Below are 21292 nucleotides of genomic sequence, written 5' to 3'. Positions count from 1 at the left end.
ATCAAAGTATTTAACTTGAATTTATATTAATAACTAGAATATTTATTTATTTGAAATTTAATTCTATGAAAAAAAATTTAACGTTAAAATTTATGTTTAAATGGACTTCTGTATTTTGTAGTGTGATAAAAAAAATTTCAATTTTTCCATAGTTTTTTAATTATTTCAATTTATCTAAATTTTTTCTGATAAATTGATTCTGATTTTCGAATTCTGTTTTCCTTCTTAAGTAATCAGTTTTGCATTTTCTAATTTTAAACGCTTTAAAGTATTGTATTTTCTGCAAAGAGATTACAAGGTAAACCGACAAAAAGAATTTAGTGTTATATAAACAATGATGTTTATATAACAATCACCACCAACAATTGCTTTCAATATGTCGGTCTAAACACTTTGGCATGCGGCCCTTCATTGGTCAATCTGCTGTGCATGTGGCCCTTCACTGAAAAAGGTTGTGCACCCCTACAGTAGAGACAGGGCCGGATTAAGACCTTTTGAGGCCCTAAGCACTGAAAATATTTTGGTGCCCTCCCCCCTCTAACAATAAAAAATATACAGTGATCTCTCACTTATGCACCACCTCTTTTATGCACCTTTTTCATTTGTACGACGATTTTTATAGGTCCCAGTACATTAGATAGGAAAATAATGATAAACATCCTTCGTTTATGCGTCGCTTTAAAAATAAATTTTTCAATTATGCGCCGAAATTTTTGGCTGGCATTTTAATTTTTGAATCCTTTAAATATTTTTTCTTTTAAAAAAAATGTTTTAAATTAAAAGTGAAGCAAATGAGCAATCCTTGTTACAGATAAAAAGAAATATATGTTGTTAGATCCTATTGAATTTGCTTCCCCCTGTGACCTTTTCATTTTTGCTGTTTCTGGAAAGAGATTCTTTCTAAAACTTTGAATAGGGTGTCTTATCCTTTACACCAGTGATTCTCAACCACTGTGCCGCGGCACTTTTGTGTGCCGCCAAATTCTTAAAATGTGCCGCAAAATATTAGAAATGATACAATAAAAATTATAATGCTTTTTTTTATTATGAGTAAAGTTTAAATTAAAGAAAAATTTATATATATATATACATATATACTTTTTGTAATTTTTCCACGCTTTAACCACGTGAACATCTTTGTCGGCGATTGTCTCGTCTCTGACAATAATAAAATAAAATGGAAGTGTTATATGACACACAATTTTAAAAAATGTTATAAGAGCTAATCACTAAAGTAAGCTATGCAATTAATAAACAAATTAACAAAGGATAACTTACAAAAATTAAGCTAACAATTAATAATTAGCAAAAGAACTAGTTAACAAGAAATCACAAAAAAATAACAGTTAATGCAAAAAAAAACTAACAGTTAATTACTATAGAAAGCAAGCTAACAATTAATAACTATAGCAAAAAATAAATAACTGTTACTAACTAATAAAAAACTGGTTGAAAGAAATAATTAATCCCTTCATAAATTTGCTTTTGTAGTACATATTATTTTATTTCACATTCAAAATTATTATCACAAACTATTTAACACAGTATAAAATAGGTAATTAAACTACTTTAAATCTAATTTTTTTTCATTGTGTGCCGTCAAATTTCGAAATCGTTAAAAGTGCGCCGCAACAAAAAAAAAGGTTGAGAATCACTGCTTTACACCAACAACAATGAAAGCCCATTCATCTTTCAGAAAATGACCAATTCCTCTTGTTCAGAGGTTAGTTTTACCCTCATGCTGTTTTCTAGAAAAAGAAGACACCTGGGATACGAAAGATGAAAGAGACCGCGATCACTTACTTGCAGTCAGATGGACATTATGAGTACATAAAAGGAGGTGATCTGTTTAATGAGGGAAATACTTGAACAACTTATTGTGCAGCATATTATGACGTCAAGTATTTTTCTTAGAAATTTATCATGTGATATGTTTCACCCCCTCCCATAAAACTCAAATTTTTTGTGAAGAACTGTTCATTTATATCTAACTAAAACTTGTGAATGATGAGAACGTAGTGGATGATACTGACGAGATGATAAAGTTTCTCCAAATCACACAGCAGTATTGAAGATTCTAGGAAAAAAAGGTACCGGAAGAAAAGGTACGGAAAAAAAGGTCCCGGAAAAAAAGGTACCTGGAAAAAAAGGTACCGGAAAAAAAGGTACGGAAAAAAAGGTCCCCGGAAAAAAAGGTCCCGGTAAAAAAGGTACCTGTGTAGGGAAAATTCTGTAGGGGAAAATATTTTAAATGAGAAGATTGGATTGAAGCGCTTTTTGCTGTTCCGTGCATGTTTTTTTGCGTGTCGCGCGTGTTCAAAGAGCTTTTTATCCAACTTTTGTTTCTTATTTATGCATTTATTCTTAAAAAGTTAATTAAATATGAAAATGTTCAATAAAATTGTTTATTTATTTTCTAAGATCATGATTCTACCGGGAATCTTGACTCTTATCTATTGAAAAAGTGTTATCAGGCTACATGAAACTTTTAGGGGAGGGGGAGTAAAATTAATGTGTTTCGCTTATAACGCTTCTATAGTCCATTCCACCTTAAGTTGGCACTGGAGAGAAAGGTAGGTAGACCGGATTACATGGAAACTGGGTTACTCTTTAAGTCAGTACGGGGATGAGGTAGCAACAAGGGAGAAAAAGTGGCCAGTATTGGCGTTTAAGAAAGCAAAACGCCGATTTTTTTTTTTTTTAAACCAAGAATCGTTCTAAAATTTTGTACAGAATACGGAAAAGAGCACGATTTTTTAGAGCATTTCTCATAATTATTATTTTAAGATACTAGTTGTAAGCTGATTTCTTAATTAGTATTTAAAAAGCAGATTTTCTTATTATGATTTTTTAACTAAACGAAACTAATTTTAAACAGAAAAAAATATATATTTAAAAATATTCTTTTTTGCTGAAATCTAAGTAAAAAAAAAAGGAAAAAGAAATGCATAGATGCGCAAAAATACTTTGTTTTAAATATTTATTTTTATATTCTTATTCTTATTTTTTGTAGATTAATGTACATTAATTTATCCCACATCGGTGATTTGTTGGGGAAGGAAAAGTCAGCATAGGCTGGAAATTATTGATCATGAAAAAGATCATACTTATGTTTTATAATACTTACTGTTTTTTTTTCTTATTATAATTTTTTAATTAAACGAAACTAATTTTAAACAGAAAAAAATATATATTTAAAAATATTCTTTTTTTCTGAAAACTAAGTAAAAAAAAAAAAAAAAGAAAAAAGAAATGCATAGATGCGCAAAAATACTTTGTTTTAAATATTTATTTTTATATTCTTATTCTTATTTTTTGTAGATTAATGTACATTAATTTATCCCACATCGGTGATTTGTTGGGGAAGGAAAAGTCAGCATAGGCTGGAAATTATTGATCATGAAAAAGATCATACTTATGTTTTATAATACTTACTGTTTTTTTTCCTTATTATAATTTTTTAATTAAACGAAGCTAATTTTGAACAGAAAAAAATATATTTGACAAGATTCTTTTTTGCTGAAATCTAAGTAAAAAAAAAACGAAATGCATAGATGCGCATAAATACTTTGTTTTAAATATTTATTTTTATATGCTTATTTTTTGTAGATTAATGTACATTAATTTATCCCTCATTGGTGTTTTGTTGGGGAAGAAAAAGTCAACATAGGCAGGAAATCATTGATCATGAAAAATATCATACCTATGTTTTTTTAATATTTACTGTTCTTTTTTTCTTTTATAAATAAAAAATTAAAAAAAATTTCAGAAAATTTTTTTTTTACTATAAAATTTTTTTCTGAAATATATTTGCTTCTAGGAGACAAAAGAACTTACCTGAAAAAAATAATTAGTATTATCCATATGGGGGGGGGCGTACTGTTTGTTCACCCTCCCCCCATGTTTTCAGCTGCCATATCCCACCCTCTTAGACTCAACAGGAACTCTTTGAATAACATGATAACCACCTATCCTGGTGGTTGTCATGTTATTCATTTAATATTTTAACAGTTGACAGTTCCTTCTGCAAACTCTTTGTGGGGTAGCTCTGAATTGAATTCAATCCACAATTTCTCATCAGGCGAAATTCTACTTGGATGGGTAGGCGCATTTCTTCAAAAGAAAATACTTATTTTGAAATATCAGAACTTTACTTTTCAGGACCTTTGCAGGTGAAAGGAGGCTTAAGAGAAAAATCCGTATAATTTGTTATTTAAGTATAGTAGAATTAGTTAGTCTCGAAATATTTTGTCAGATACTGAAATATCTTAATATTTTCTACATAAGAGAAAGGATTTCTCAGCTTTTTGGGCTTTGTATTTCAAAAATAATTATTAAAATATTGATTGGTTTAAATTAACCTTTCGATGTTTAAAAAAATTTAATGATTCAAATTTTGCGTCTTTTTTGAAATTATTTCAATTCCTATACATTTTATTAGTTTATAACTAACGGATTAACACTTCTATTATGGAAATTGTATTTTAGATAATATTAAAAGTCCCTTTAATTTAACAAACTAAAAATCTTTAATTTTTACATTATTTAAGTTCCTATAAAAAGCGAATTGTATTTCAGAACTAAACATGGCGCAAAAGACGCAAAATTTGAATCTTTACAGAGATCGAATAAAGCGAAAACAATTTTTTCTTTTGTCGTAAAAAAATAATAATAAAATCACATGTTGAATTAGCTACACAGCAAATATGCTCAACTGTCATCAGTTTAATAATATTCACCTGTCTATTGGGGTGTTGCTGTTTTTTTTTTTTTTTTTTTTTTTAATTTATTCTGAGGGGAAAAATTTTTTCATTAAATATTGTACAGATGAGGTTAATATTTAGAAAATTAAATAATCAAATACCAAAAAAAAAAAAAAACGAAATAAGAACTGCACAAGAGATAGGACACTTAAGCAAAGCCAAGGCGAATGGAAAAGCTGACTGACCAGTGTAGAAACATAGCCAATGAGCCAATTCCTTGTCCTTGAAAACTAATTCAGCGCCAAACTAAAACACCTCCTTCTTCTTTGTACATTCGCTTTACTGAGAAGGTATTTATAAGTTAAATACATTTAAACAAGAAAAACTTCTAATGAATGTTTCAAGATATACTTTTCTTACTATGCAACATTTATATATAATTGTACGCGCATTTAAACTGCAATTAATTCCAAAATAGCGAAGAACTACTTTTCAAAGGCGGAGTATTACATTTCCTACCTTTCTCTCCAGTGCCAACTTAAGGTGGAATGGACTATAATAGAAATTTTTTGACAGGTGTCATTTTCTTTCATTTTTCGCTTTTTTTTATTTTGTAATAAGTTACAATTGATAACATAGCACAGAACCGTTTCAGTTAACCAATGGCATGTTTGGGAATCGGTTTATGCATTGACGGTCTTACTTGACCCACTGTTTGCCACCTCTTGTTTACAATATTGGGGAAAAAATGAAGTTTAGAAAAAGTTTTTGATTTAAATTTTTTTTAAAGTTTTTGATTTATTAAAACATAATATCCCCTAACTATTGAATTTATAATTTAAACCCTAAAATATGACAAAATTATAATTTATCTAAAAAGATATTGCAATAAACAAGGCAGAGCATTCTATATCCACTATCTGGTTAATGTTTAAATATCATTTGCTATCGAATTCGAGAGCATATTTTTCTTTTTTATATTTTGGGTTTTAAAAACTTCAATTTTCGGTGCCATTTCTCTTAAAGATTTTTTCTCTGTTAGTGACTTTTTATTTTCATTATTTTAGTGAATAAATCTAAAAATTATTTTCGATTATTTTTTAAAATTTGTTAAAAATTATAAATATTTGTAATGTCTTAATTGCTTTTAAAAGGCTACTAATGATCAATTACGTAGTCTTATAAAAGTGAACTCAACCCAGAAGACAAAGAGAACTCCTAGATCAAGCATTGGGAGAAATTTGCCTTCGTGGGGACTTTTCAATGGAACTTAAAAGCATGTGCGTTACATATAGTGTAAACCACGAAAACCATCCACGGTTAGACTGACGGCAAGTGAACTCTAACCCATAATCTGTCTTCCACAGAGGATATTTTACATTAGTACTGTGATCAGTGCGAACTGAGCGCATCTTCATATTGACCCGCCAGCTCTGGCATTCGAACCCGGTGCGGCTCTTGAGCATTTGATTGGTGGTAATGGTGGTGTTATTCGCTTATTTCTCTCTTTAAATAGATAATAATTCTTATTTATTTAATTGGCAATAAGAACAACTTCAAAAATTATCTAAACAGTAACAACTATCATTTTAATTACTTTACATCTTTAGTAATTAATTTACTAATTGAAGCGTAAAAGGTTATTTAACGTTGCATTACAACGTAGTATTATAATTAATGAATTTTTTTTCACATTTATTTACATTCACAATTAACATTTATTCAATGTACTATATTTAAGAGCAAATTAGAATCAAAATGCTGGAAACTTATCAGAAGCAAACCTTATTGAATATTTTTAGCAGGATTTCATTGATTTAATCATGATTTAAGTCAGCTGGTTTTTTTAAAAATATCATTGTTTCGCATTGAATCGAATGTTATTTTGATACTTAAATATATATTAGTCATTTAATGTATATATGTATTATAATATCTGGTCTTTTACATATTTTAATTTGTAATTATGAAATTTCCAGAAAAAAAGAAATCATTCATTAAAGTAGGATTGCTTTTTTAATAAGTAAATAAAAAAAATTAGTATGCTTGATTTTTTTTTCATGTATTTTTCTTTATTTTTTTATGATTCATTTATATTCAATTTCCAATTAGTTTGAACAAAAATTGTGCATCCATTATGCATTTGCTAGAAAGTAATTTATAATACAGTAATATTGCCTGAAATATGTAATTATTTTCATAACATTTTCATTGGATTTAAATTATTTTAATATTTATAAAGTTGAATTAAATAAGATGTGTTTTATAAGTAGATCAGTTTTTTCAATTTAAAATAAAATATATCACAAACCTTTTATGACGTAGTTGACAACTTTTTTAACTATTCCTCTAAAAACTTCAGCTTAGACGTATATGGAGAACTTTGTTTCTGCTTACAACAATATATTTATAAACATCATTTTTTATGACAGTATTTTTTGAAAACACATGAAAATTAAAAAATAACTTGATTGGAATACATTAGAGGAAAATTTTTTATTTTCTTGTAAAATAATGACGATTTCGATGTTTAAAATATACAAATTCACAAATATACAATATACAAAAACATAAATAGTTCATTGCTATGAAACTGCAAAAAAGGTATTACATATCATCGTTAAAATATCTTATAAATTTTTTAAATAGTATGTCTTTTAGATGTTAAAGAAAATTAAAAACTTACATTTAGGAATATTTAAATATAAAATTTACTTTATTTAAAACTGCCATGTAGTATCATTTTTAGCTATTCAAAAAAATTAATAAACTAAAGTAATGAATACAGATTTTAATATGAAATTGGAAATGAATGAAAATTTTGTATGTTGACAATTTAGAGTTTTTAGGGGTTTTAAATTTAGTTAGTTTTTAAATTTACATGTTTTTCTTTCTTAGATTATTAGCTATTGAACTTAAAACTTCTGGGATGTCTAGATTTTGGTTTAAAAACTTAACGCAAAGTGTTTTCAACCTTTTTTGAAGAGTTTCATAGCTCCTCTTTTTTCTATGTGCGATATGCACTCCAGCTTTGATTTGCTGGAAACTGAAATACAAAGAATGAAAAGCTGAAATACAAAGAATGGCTGAAACATTCCTAGAAAAAGGTTGAAAGGGTTGTTAGAGTGAAACCCCCTCTTATTCTTGTAGGTGTATTCAAGAAACCTCAAGGACATCCATTTGCAGTACACTAATGTACACATACGTCAAAGTAATTGCTATCTTCAGAAATTTACAAGATTAATGAAATGCACTGATTCTAGCAGTAGACTCGCAAAAAAGTACATAAACATCTTTCCTTTTTTATAACACCAATTTCCTTTTGTTTGCAAAAATTTTAATATAGCCACAAATGCTTGTTTTTTGGTAAAGGCACACTTTAGTGCATCTAACATGATTCAATCTGCAACATACCTTATTGAATTTGATAATCATTGATTTATAATATATATTATTCACTTTGTTAAAATGATATTTGTTTTAGACCAGGGGTTTCCAACTGGCAGCCCGGGGGCCGCATCCGGCCCGCGAAGCCTTTTTTTGTGGCCCGCGGACTAAACTTTACTAGTTGTCATTTTTTTGCGGACAATTTTCGTAAAGAATCAATATGGGTTTGAAATGCTTTTCTCGTTAATAAAAACCTAATTTCTTCGTATCTGTGAAATTTAACATACCAATTGTGCAAAAAAATTTATTTCTCAGGTTTTACACCCAGGAAAATATTTATTCAAATGCAAAAATAATCATGTATGTAGCTCTATTTTATTTCATTTCTTTTTGTATTTTGTTAATATAATTTAGCATGTGCGTATCAGAAATTTTCTCGAAGAAATTATCCGATTTAACTTTTTGAGACCACTCATTTTGGACGAAAATATTTGCACACACATTTGTAAATTTTAAATGTAAATATCTATTCTCTGGTGGTTGTAGCAGACAAATCTCAATTTTCTCATTGAATATTTTGTGTGCTACTATGTAAGTTTTAATAAAAACCTAAGTTATTGTAGCCCGAATTTTATTATTTATTTAATATTTTTAAAAATATTATTAATAAGAATTAAATATTTCTAAAAATCTACTTCTTATTTTAATTTGTAATTCAATACTTTTGTTTTGTACAACTTATTAAAAATCTGACAATAATATTTAATGTTCTTTCAAACATGAAAAAGTCCTTCATAAAATTTTGATAAAGTTGTGGCCCCACCATTTGATTTGAATTTTTAATTGTGGCCCGCGGCCTCATGTAAGTTGGAAACCCCTGTTTTAGACCATTATAATAGAATCGTCCTTTTAAAAACATTTCTCTGATAATGAAAGTGCATAGAGAAAGTGATTTTTTATTAAAAAATGTAGTTTCATGAATGCTGTTTTTAAAAAGAATTAAAAATAAAACCGTCTTTAATGAAATAAAAAAAATATTTAAAACTGAATAAAAATAGACATAACAGAACAGAAATGTCTATTATTTATTATTATTTCTTAACTGAAATAATAATAAATAATAGATTTTAAATAAAGCGAAATTTACTTATATATTTCCTAAAAATAGCTGAGAAATGTGTTACAGGCTATTTATTGTAATTTATCAGCGCAAAATAACGCGTGTTTGAATAAGTTCTTTGAAATTAAATTTTTTTTATGCCGAAATCTTAAATTAAATCTTAACCGTGTTAAAATGAAATGTATTAACAAAAAAATATTCTTAATAAAATTCAGTATTAAAATAATCCCTTAAAAGACTACCTATCTGGTAAAAGACTCCTCATTTTACCAAAATAAATGAATCATAACTGTTAAAATAGGGTGAAAACAATTTTGCAGAGAATTGTATCTCCACTAATTACTTAAAAACTGACATATGTTTTAAAAAAATCCATGTTTAATTAAGAAAAGAAATATATTTAACAAAAAAATATCTAGTTTAAGAAACTCCTTCTTAGAAATGAAAAAAATTTCTTGCATCAAATCCCTCCTCCTCCTACTTGCACTAATTAACGAATCTGAATCAAAATTATGAAACGGCAAGAAAACTATTCATAACGTTAGCGTCGTGTCAACTACTTCTATAAACTATTAGTTAAATAAAGAATAACACACGTTCTGTAACAGAAACAACAAAATTTTAAATAGTCTTTTTATCATATAAAGGAAGGGGAAAAAAGTAACATTGTGCTTAAATGTTCTTTCTCCTTTACCTCAATTAGCAAAACTAAATATCAATTAATATGAACTTAAAATATTTCCATGACACCAACCATTCGAATCAGAATTTTCGACAATAAAATAAGTTAATAGAGATAAACGTATCTCTTATAAGAAATAAAAAACCTATAAATAAATATATAAAAGACGAAACCTCTTATAACAATTTAAAATCTTACAAAAAGAAAGAAAAAATGCATCCGACACAAAAGTCCTCCTACCTTCCTCAATCGGCTAATATGAATATCTATACCCTCTTTCCAATTTATCATTTAAAAAAAAAAAAAAAAACATCTTTTACATTAAACATATTAAAATGCATCTTCCCCTTAGAAAAATAAAATAAATAAATAAATTAAATACATCCAGCTTCTAAGAAAAGAAATACCGTGACTCTAATTAAAAAAGAGCAATACTTTCCTTTCTCCACAATTAAAGAATAAACATCCAACACAGAAATCCACCCACCTTCCTTAATCGGCTCATATAAATATCAACATCCTTTTCAAAAAATATCATTTAAAATGAAAAAAAATAGCATATTTTATATTAAATCTTGCCCTAAAAAAATAAAATAAATAGAGAAATTAAACATACCCAGCTTATAAAAAAAAAAAAAAGAAATACCGCTACTCTAACTAAAAGGCACCAATACTTACACCTCCAGTCACGAATAACCATCCAACACATAAATCCTCCCAACTTCCCCGATTGGCTACTTTAAGCCCCACATTAGCAACTTTATACACAAAATATAATTTAAAATAGAAAATAACACATTTTTCGCTTAAAAAAATTTAAAAAAAAAGTAAAATATTATTGAAAAATTTAAATTGTATCTTCCTGCTTTAAAAAATATTCAAAGAAGAATAAATAAGTGAAATAAAATTAAAAAAAAAGCGTAATACAACCAGCCTATAAGTGCCCCCCCTTACCCTTATCGTTACCTCAATGATCTAATCTGAATTATTACAGATAAAAAGAATATTCATTGAAACAGCGAGAAGCATTCATGTTGCCCAGAAAGCGAGAGGGGAAATATCCCTACAGATTTTCCCTATGGAGGTACCTTTTTTACCGGGACCTTTTTTTCCGGGACCTTTTTTTCCAGGGACCCTTTTTTCCGTGCCTTTTTTTCCAGTTACCTTTTTTTCCGGGACCTTTTTTTCCGTACCTTTATTTCCGGGACCTTTTTTTCCGTCTACCGTATTGATTGCTTTAGACACTATTCCTGACTATTTACAATTTAATTTTGCTTTTGAAACACCCCCTTATCCCATTTATAAGAACTGGAAAAAACTGTTTTCGAATAACGTCGGCGAAAACAAATACAAACATGTATTAAGATTATTTTGTAAGAAAATAAATTGTCTTAAGGCATGTTAAATTTTTTCTTTGTATAATTATAGTAAATACCAAAACAGTATAAATATTAACATTTAATCTTTAGAAACATATTTATTCATGTTGTCACTGCAATTTGCGTTGTGTTTTAGAATTTTGAAGTTTTTCACTTATGCGCCTTTTTCTCTTGGCCCCTTACACCGGTGCATAAGTGAGAGTTCACTGTATCTAGTACTAAGTCACGTGTTAATTCAAAATATAAAATAAAAAAAATTTTGTAAAAAAAAAATCTTTATTCAAATTAAATCAAAAATTTTTTTAAATAATATAATCAATTGAAAACTTTTCAATTAATATTAAAAAAATAACTTATGTTTATTGGTATGTGCAAAAAAGCAAACACTTTGAATAACTTATGATCGAAAGTTTGAACTTTTATTCACTAAGACTCAAAATACTTTAAATTAGAAAAACAGACACGTACTTTTTCTAAAAAAAGCATACCTTTTTTTTTCAATTGATTCAAATTCTTGACTCTCGAAATAAATGACCATATCTCGAGAATTTTTCAAACGAACTAAAAAAAATTATCTCACAATAATAAAATTCATTTACCTAAAAACAGTTCCTGGTCAAAAATGATTTGTAAGAAATATTAATCATTTTATATTATTTTATTTACTAAGAGAATAGTCGAAAGAACTTTAAATTGAAAATTTAACAAATGTCATTTTAAATGACAAAATACAAAATTTAATCTGTACTAAATCAATCAAATAAACCTGAATCTTTCAATTTTAAAATAGTTATATATTTAACATTTAATTTCTCAAGAACTTTTCGACAGATTTTGTTCAAATTTTGTATTTTACTATTTAAATTAATATTCTTTAAAATTATGTAATAATTTGTATATTTTTGAATTCAAAATTGTTCCGACTATTAATAATAAATAATTTTTTAAAAAAATATTTTTGACAGGGAATTATTTTTAGGTTAATGAATTTTATTATTAAGTGCAAAAATTTTTCAATTTGTTTCAAAAGTTCTCGAGACATGGCAAAATGCATGAAAACTGCAATTAAGTAAAGGAGCCCAAACTTTCAACCTAAAAAATCTTTTGGGATCTTAATTTCCATATTGTGAATACCATCCATATTTTGAGAGACGAATATCCAAATTCAACAACATATACATATGTAGGTAGAGGAAGCACGTTTGCCCGATTTCATAACTTAAAAAAATATCTTCTGCACCAACTAATTAGCATATTTTAAGTTTGGCCCTCAAACCATTTAGATTGAGATCTAGTAAGTTAAAATCCGATCATTAAATCAAGAGTTATTCAGGTTCTTTACTTTTTTATTTTACGCACTGTATACAACAACAGATAACTTTTACAAATAATACTGCTTTTCATTATTCCCTTTTCCTTATTAAACCTAATATATTAATAATGATAGGAAGAGAAATGAAGGGAAAAAATAGTGATGATTAATTTTATAAATGCAACAATTATCTTAAATGATCCCATAAAATCTGGAATAAAAATCAGAAATGAACTTATTTCATAATAACAACTCACTCTAGATTGCATCTGTGGAAAACAGAACTAATTATCTAATAGAATTATTATTTAATATTTTGGACATTCTCGTAGTTAGTTGACCTGTCAAAGTCAAAGGTACAGAAGAGCTTAAGAGCAATAAATAACTATCAATTAAATCTTAATTTGACTAGTAAAAAAATAATAGAATTATTACTATTTTGTTTAATATTTTGGACATTCTCGTAGTTAGCTAACCTGTCAAAGTCAAAGGTACAGAAGAGCTTAAGAGCAATAAATAACTATCAATTAAATCTTAATTTGACTAGTAAAAAAATGACCTTTTAGAAAAAATGATAGAAATCACTTAAAACTACTGCATTAAACCTGTACTTAAAACTCTCATAAGTGATAGCAGTAACTTTGGTCTGAAAAAGCTGTTACAGTAAATAAAAACTCTGTTCTCAATAAGTAAATAAATGTATAAACAAAATACTGTAAATAACTATAAATTCAATGATCAGATTTTCATTTACAAATTCGGAACATTCGTGTTTTTATAATACAAAACAAAAACATAAGTATAGCAACAATGAATATAATATAAAAACTAAACTTAAATAATAATCAGTAGAAAATAACAAACCATCATTTTTAATTTATTCACTTTTTTTTGTCTTACGATATTTTTTATTCCTGTATGCATACGCGTACATAATACCACATTAGTTTTATAGAAAATAATTTTAGGTTTGGAAAAATATAATCCTTAGAAACATAAACAGAAGTATTGTATGCAATTTTATTAAACCAACATTTTTCTTAAACCTACTAAAATCTATTTTGCCTACTAAAATTTTATGTACTAAATATTTTACATATTCTTTACAACATTTAAAGACAAATTCGTAAAATAAATCGAAGTAAAATTTGTGTATTGTTACCTAAAATTTTTATTTTAAATCGAATAACTATTTTAATTATAACGTCATAGAATGAAATTTATTTCGATAAGATCAATCATTTAAAAAATTTAATTACTTCTTAAAACTTATAATACGGCATCATCCCCTCTTAAAAAATACGTCACATTGTATTTTTAACAAAAACTTGAAATTTGTTTTTATTACTTTTGAGTATTGTTGTGTAATAGAATGCTTAAAATGTAAAAAAAAATATATATATAATTTTTAATAATTGTAATTTTATTTTTACATTTAAGTTTAATTAATTTTTTATTATTAAAATATAATAATTTTTTAGGAAAATTAAGCTCTTCACTTATATTGATTTAGACACAATCAATATTGATCGATAAATAATAATTATTGATAAAATTATTTGAAGGGTTTAGCTACTACCTGAAGCAACATCAGCTTTACACAATTACAGCAGCTTTCAAAAGCAATAATTTAGAATAATGTTTTAGTAGAATAAACTTTTTCTGTGCATTCATGTAGGATGCAGTGCACTCACGTTCTGTGCATTCACGTATACACGGGGGTGTGTAAATACGAGAAATTAGTTACTGATTGTAGCATAAATAATGTTATTGGTTAAAAATTATGTCAATCAAGAAACTTTTCTTTTCCTAGACCTCCCACTTTCTTTAATCTTATAAGTCACCATTTATTTGTATCTCTACTCCCCCCCCCCTCGAAAGGAAGATAATTTGAATTTTCTGAGATATGCACCCTTTTTTTCTTTTGAAGAAAAAAAGAAAAAAAAGAAGGGGGAATGAGTCCCCTAGAGGATGCTTAAAGATATCTGAGATGAAAGGATGTTCTCTGTCTGTAGTAAATCAATCGGTTACACTTGTCTTGTCCTTAAAGTGTTTCTTCTCAGAAAATTTAGCTTTGTATTCTAACACATATGTTGGTGACAATCACGGTGGTCCTTTTCAGGAACCTTCGAATTCATGGAATCGAATGCTGGCACTATACAGCTTTTGTTGTTTTACGTTGGGGTTGTTTGTTATAGACAGAAAGCAAGATCAGGTTAAATTGAACCACGTTTCCCAGAAGTCTGTTACTTATAATAAAATAACAGGGAACAACAATATTTTTCCCACTCGTTCATGCAGAATGACCAATTTTTATTTTAAGAAAAAGTTAAATGGATAATGGAAATACCTTAACTAATTATTTATTTATTTCAATCTGATTTACACACGAGCTACAAGTTAAGAGCTACAAGTTAAAATTAAGCATTACTATTAATTAACTATAAAAAAAAATTTTTAGTGACAGTAATAATATTATTATATTTAAAATATTTACATGTTCAAATTATCATTATAATAAAAGTTGATGAAATTACACACATATATTGTATATATATATAATCATTATCATTAAGGATTTTCCTTATTAGTTATTAAACATATTTTAAAATTCAATTAATAAAAATATCTTTCTTAAATTTGCTATTTATTTTTAATTTAAAATTTTCAGTACTTTTCTTATTTCTTAATTATAATTTTTACAAATTTCGTTATATGATGCACAAAATATAGTTTGCTTGCACTAAACAAAATTCAATGATTGAAAATTTGATTTTATTGCTACTTATTTCTTACATTTGCTTTCAAAATTAAATTAATTTTAATGGGTACTCTTCTTAACGTATTTTTCATCGTCAACGAACATCCGTTTCACATGGATAATTTACACATCTTTTGTGCTCAACTTTTATAACATTTGTTTTTATACAAGACTCTAAGGACTAAGGAACCTATAATTCTTCCCTTATTCAAAACCTAGCTGCTTGCATTCATATTACGTAGTGTATACTTTAAATCGTAAAATCTAGTTTCGATATTCGATATATATAGATAAAAAAAATCATAAGTGATGCAAAGTGTGTGGTCATATTTTTCGCAAATTTAACCTCTCCTCCACAAAGAAATTTCGAAAAATGATATTTAAACACAGCTCCTTTTTCTTAATTTAGTGAATAAAAAAAATTATTTGACGTAAATTTTTGCAACACAACCTTTACGTAATTTGATGACTTCTTTTCCAGTTGCAATGAGAATATAATTAAAAATATAATATAAGCAAATATTTTATGTAGCATAAACAAAAACAGGCACAACATGGATTTTTTTTTCACATCAAAAATCACATTTTTTACATCATGAAACCATTGCATCAAAATTTTGTAAATCAAATTTTTTTTTCATAAAAATATCAAATTGCCGGAGTATTAACTTGCTACAACTGCGAAAAATATTCTGTAAACATGAATCGTAGCAGTATGTTATGGAATCATCGTAATGGATAAATAAATAGAGCTTTTATCGCATAGAAATTCACTACCTAATTTTATTATAAGACCGAAAATTTTTGATACAAAACATCTTTCGTTTTTTTTTCTTTTATTATGTGAAATTTCGTACTTAGAAATGGTTGTTATCCACTCTTAAAATGGAAGCTGAAAATAATAAATTTATTATCAATGTTTCAAAAAAAAAATATATGTACTGCGAACATTTAGTTAGGCTCTGTAGTGCCCCTCTATCCTCTGGTGCCCTAAGCACGTGCTTAGTGATGGTTAATCCGGCCTTGAGTAGAGAACCGATTATCCGGAGCAATTGGGACCATCGCGATTCCGGATAACTGATTTTTCCGGTTTGCTACAAAAAGGCTTTTTTTTATTGTTTATCAAACCTAACGTAAAAAAATATTATTTAGAAATAGTTTTAAAAAGAAGAAAAAAACGATAAAGTCATGCATAATATATAAGTTTAATAAGATGATAAGGAAAAAAAATAATGAAATTAAAAATGTATACAGAAATATATACTTTCTTCCCTTTTTTTTCCTTCTAGAAATGGGGAGAAAATTTATGGAATTTCGTTCTGGTTTCTGGATAAGAGGTTCTGTACTGTATAAGCTAGGGGTGCACAACCTTTTTGAGTGAAGGGCCGCTTGCACAGCAGGTTGGCTAACGAAGGGCCGCGCATGTATTTAGACATGTTAATGACAAATATAGTAATGTTTATTTAAACATTCGCGTCCTATTTTTTTTTATCAATAAACTTAGTGATATATTTGTAAAAAATTAAAGGTGTTCCATTATTAGCAGGGTTGGGGTTTTGGACAGGACACGTGGGTTTTACTGTCTTAAACTGGGTAAAACTGTCCTAAACTGGGTAAAACTGTCTTAAAGTGTCCAAAACCTTGAACTTTGGTAAAAGGTAAAAATTCTATAGATGTAACCATTGTACACATAGTAATTACATGTATCAATAAATATTTGATATTTTTTATACAATTTACTATAACTTATTAAAAGAAAATAATAAAATATAATAGGAAAAAGTTTATAATTTTTGAAGCTCCACAATTCATTGAACAACAAAAGTGAATACCTAATCCTTTAAATATAAATATGCTTTTAATACTGATAAATAATATTTTTGCATAAGGTTAAATATGGCAATATTAAAAAATAATAATTTTTCTCAAAAAAAATACTAAATTTGTTCAAAAATTAACCTTCTATTTTTCACAATATTTTTTAAATTTTTTCTTAATAATTTTTGCATTACAGGATGATAAAAAAGACATCTATTTTAAAAAAATTGTTTTTAAATATAAATATATTAGTTTAAATTGAAAATACAAAATAACTGAAAAATGTATTAACAGTTTTGAAGGGCATAACATCAGTTTCAGTTACTGACACTGGTGATGTATCACCACTATGCTGAAAGAATTGAACATGAATGAAATAAAAGTATTCTTGAATAGTACTATAGATAAATAAACCTGTTTATGTTGAACCAAGTACTTAGTCCCTAATATTTTAACCTGTATGGCAAGGCCAAACTTCAGTTTTGCACTATTGAATGAGAGGACCAATTGAACTTGATTACTGATTAATCTTCCTTTGTTTAAATTGAAGAGTCAAAGAATATTAATGAAACATTATACTTTTAAAAACAAATATTCTCTAGTATATTTAATTATCAATAAGTTATTAGTTCTATGTTTATTTTACCTCTTAAATATTGTTCAGAAAAAATTGTGACATAATTTGAGTAAAAGGGTTTTGGACAGTTTAAGACAGTTTTGGACAAAGGGGTTTTGGACAGGACGGTTTAAACCAGGGTTTAAACTGTGGATTAATCCATTCTGTCCTAAACCTTGCCAACCCTGAATTAGAAAATTGCTTAAAAAAAATTGCTATTTTTATCATATGAACCGTAGATTTAAGAAAATAAATAAACATTGAAAAAAAGAAACGTTTTTTTTTTTAAAAATCATATCATGCAATGCGAAAATTTCTTTTAGAATTAAATCCTAATAAATAAAAAAAAAATGCAATGCCCACAGAATGAAAGAAGGAAAAAATTTAGTCATAATTAAGTAATATAAATTCAAATTAAATATTTTAATTGAAGAAAAACAAAACTGTGATAGTTCAAAATAAACTTCAATGCTTATTTTGTTATGTACTTTATTATTTCATTTTATTGATTATTAGATTTTCTTTATCGTAAACATTTTCCTTTTTTTTAATCAAAAAAGATCACTTCAGAAACAAAAAATTGAAATCTTAACTACAAACAGTGAGCAGTTTAAAAATTCACGTTTTCTTCCATTTTATGAATTTCTCAAGTTGCAATAACATTACATTTAAATTAGGGATGTAACGAGTATTTGGCCCTTCTGTGAAAAATTCAGTTGGTTGAATGATCTGTCAAATATTCGGCAGAATATTTTTTAGAAATGTATTTCTCTAAGTTTTTTTTATTTTTGAATTTTTCATAGATATTACTTTTTTAAAAAAAAAATAGAAAAATTATAATCAGATATGTCAATATTGTAATTTTTTCGATACTTTGAGAACTGAGAAGGATTTTTTTCCATTTTTTGCTGTTTTTATTATAATCAAGTATTTTACAGAACGTCTCATACTATTGATTTATTATCACTCTTTCCCTGTACTGTAATATAAATAAACAGACACATAGAAAAGTGTGATTTTCAGTATTAAAGTTTTATTTCAGGAACTAAGAAAAATTTGTTTTTTTCTGCTTTTCTTTTTTTAGACATTTTTATTATGCCAGCATTTTTTTTAAAAAATAAAGTTTCTAATAAAATTTATTTTATGGCAATTTTTTTTCTTCTAAAATTATGGCAATGAGAAAAATTTAAATTGAGATTTTCTGCATAAGATTTTCATTTAAAAAATTAAGAACGTTTTTGTTTTTTCTAAATTTTTATTTTTTTTAAATAAAAAAAACTTTTTTTTAGACGTTTTTATTATAACGCATTACTTTTTAATAGCAGTTCTGTTGACTTAATTCTTTTTTCTTGGCTTTTTCTGGTAATTGGAAAACTGAGATGTTAAGCTTTAAAATTTTCTTCCAAAAATTAAAATTGATTTTTATGCTCTCTTGTTTCGCTTTGCGACATTTTAAAAAACATTCTTGATTGGCCTTATTTTTAGAGTTAATTTAAGAATATGTTTTTCCAGGAAATATTATTCTGAGCATTGAAAAGTTAGTTTCAGTGTTGCTATGCTGCTAAAAGATTTTGCTATTTGGCCCCAAGTGTACGGTGTTCAGTCGATTTTTTTTCCTTTTTTTTTTGCCGAATATTTGGTTATTGACCAAATCACAATTCATTACCACATTTGACCAAATCATATTCATTGCGGAAAAAAAAGAAGGAAAAATAACTAGGATTTACGATAAAACTGTACTGAAATACCGTATCAAAAAGTGATTATTTAATTGTGCGAATAACAATCAAGTGTCTTAGTAACATCATAGTTAAATAACGGGATCATCAAAATCATGTGGAAAAGTATAGAAATAATTGGGGGGGGGGGGGAATTACTTATATTTATGCTGAACTCAGCACGAATAAAGCTTGTCAAATGAACAATTTAAAATTTGCATGACGTAATAGAACAATTGAAATTTTTTATAATACGTGGGAACGCATAGCAATAACTGCCGAAAAAATTGTTAAAAAAAAGAAAGAATTGCCAAAAAAAAAAAAGACAAAAAATCACTTTGATTTAAGATGAAATCGTCACAAAAAAAGTGTACCAAAAAGTGATTATTTAAATGGGCAATCTGAAACTCGCGTCGAGATTTTTAAAATCATGTAGAAAAGCGGAAATAACTGTTTAAAATAAATCATTTATATTTTCCATAAAATCGGCTTAAAGAAAGCGTGTTAAACGTACATTTACTAAAGAATCTGTTAAAATTGATTGTGTCAAAACGCGATGACTTAAAAGTGCGATTAAAAATTGCAATTTTAAATTTTTTTAAATTTTAAATTTTCGATTGGTTTTTATCGTGTCATGTCAAATACCAGTTTCTAACACAAAAAACCCAATTCCGAATACTGTTCTGCCCATATTGCAATGATTAACTTTTTAAGAGATCATACTTCATAGTATATTTTATTTCATAACCATTGCCAATCTAATTTTGAGTTTTCACCTACCAATGTTCAAATCTATAGCCTTGTAATTTTGAAATTAATCAAGAAGACATCAGAATTTCTGAATCAAGTATTGTAACAAATATGCCTTTTCGTGGTGGACTTTTTGGTAGAACTAACCAACATTTGCATATAGACCAGCAAACCTCCCAAGGTTAGTTTTAGGCAAAGGAACTCCTAACCCATGATTCGTCTGTCACTGAGAATATTTTATAAACTTTTCCAATTGGTATTTTTTATGAAGTTATTTTTAGTTTCTCATGATTTTGGTGCAGATCATGATTAGAAAACATTTCCGAAAATGTCGCTTTTAAGTCATTTTCCTTATTTTCTTCAAAAAAGATAAAAAGTTGAGAAAACAAGCGAGATATCTCATTGTAAAGTAATACCGAAAAAATTAGTATATTTAAATTTTGATGTACTGAATCATACACAACATGAATACTCACTATTGCTTTATGACGAAGTTCTTTTCCATATTTCAATTGTTCTTTTTTTTCTTCTCACAATTTCTAATTAGGCTCTCTATCAGTATGATGATGAAAATAAAGACATTAGAATAAAATAATATTCATACAAATAAACTGAATAAATATTTTTTACAAATACTCTTTGTATAATATTTGTTCAAGATTCAAATGTTACCCAGTATTTAGTTGCTTATTTCTACCCACCTGCATTATTCACGATCGCAAAGAACTATAGAGGGCGTAGTTGTATGAGACGAATGGATGGGTGGCCTAATGTAAACTATAACAAGCGTCCTTAAACCGGAAAAAATTTTGAAAATTTCTGGTGTATCCCTCCGCTTATGTTATGACTACGAGGCGATGTGCGAACAAGCCTAATATTCTATGCAGTTTTGTTATTGTAATTTGGGTTCAAATCTAAACATAATTGTACCATTCATAAGAGCTTTCAGAAATGTATTGATTCTCAGAGGTCGTAAGGCCAAAAAAAATTTTGGAAAGTTAATATCTCATTGGGAATAATTCTTAAGGTTTGCCATGTTTTGTATT

At 27.1% G+C, this 21292-nt stretch overlaps 1 protein-coding gene across 2 annotated transcripts in view; it reads right to left on the bottom strand.

Moving 5' to 3' along the window:
• The window catches only part of LOC147804362 (uncharacterized), a 65272-nt gene extending 43980 nt beyond the window's left edge, over window positions 1–21292 (bottom strand). Inside the window, exon 1 of one of the 2 annotated variants that reach the window (XM_087152426.1) lies at window positions 20723–21292. The gene's annotated coding sequence lies outside the window, so the exon portion shown is untranslated. Of the gene's footprint in view, window positions 1–14162; window positions 14422–20722 lie in introns of those variants that run through there. The other variant, XM_087152425.1, reaches the window with a different exon arrangement.

This window comes from Parasteatoda tepidariorum, chromosome 9 (genome assembly GCF_982258835.1).
Source record: "Parasteatoda tepidariorum strain Cologne lab strain chromosome 9, Ptep-v5.0, whole genome shotgun sequence".
NCBI lineage: Eukaryota > Metazoa > Arthropoda > Arachnida > Araneae > Theridiidae > Parasteatoda > Parasteatoda tepidariorum.
Note: the sequence above shows the minus strand (reverse complement) of the source record. Positions and strands in the feature narration are given on the sequence as shown.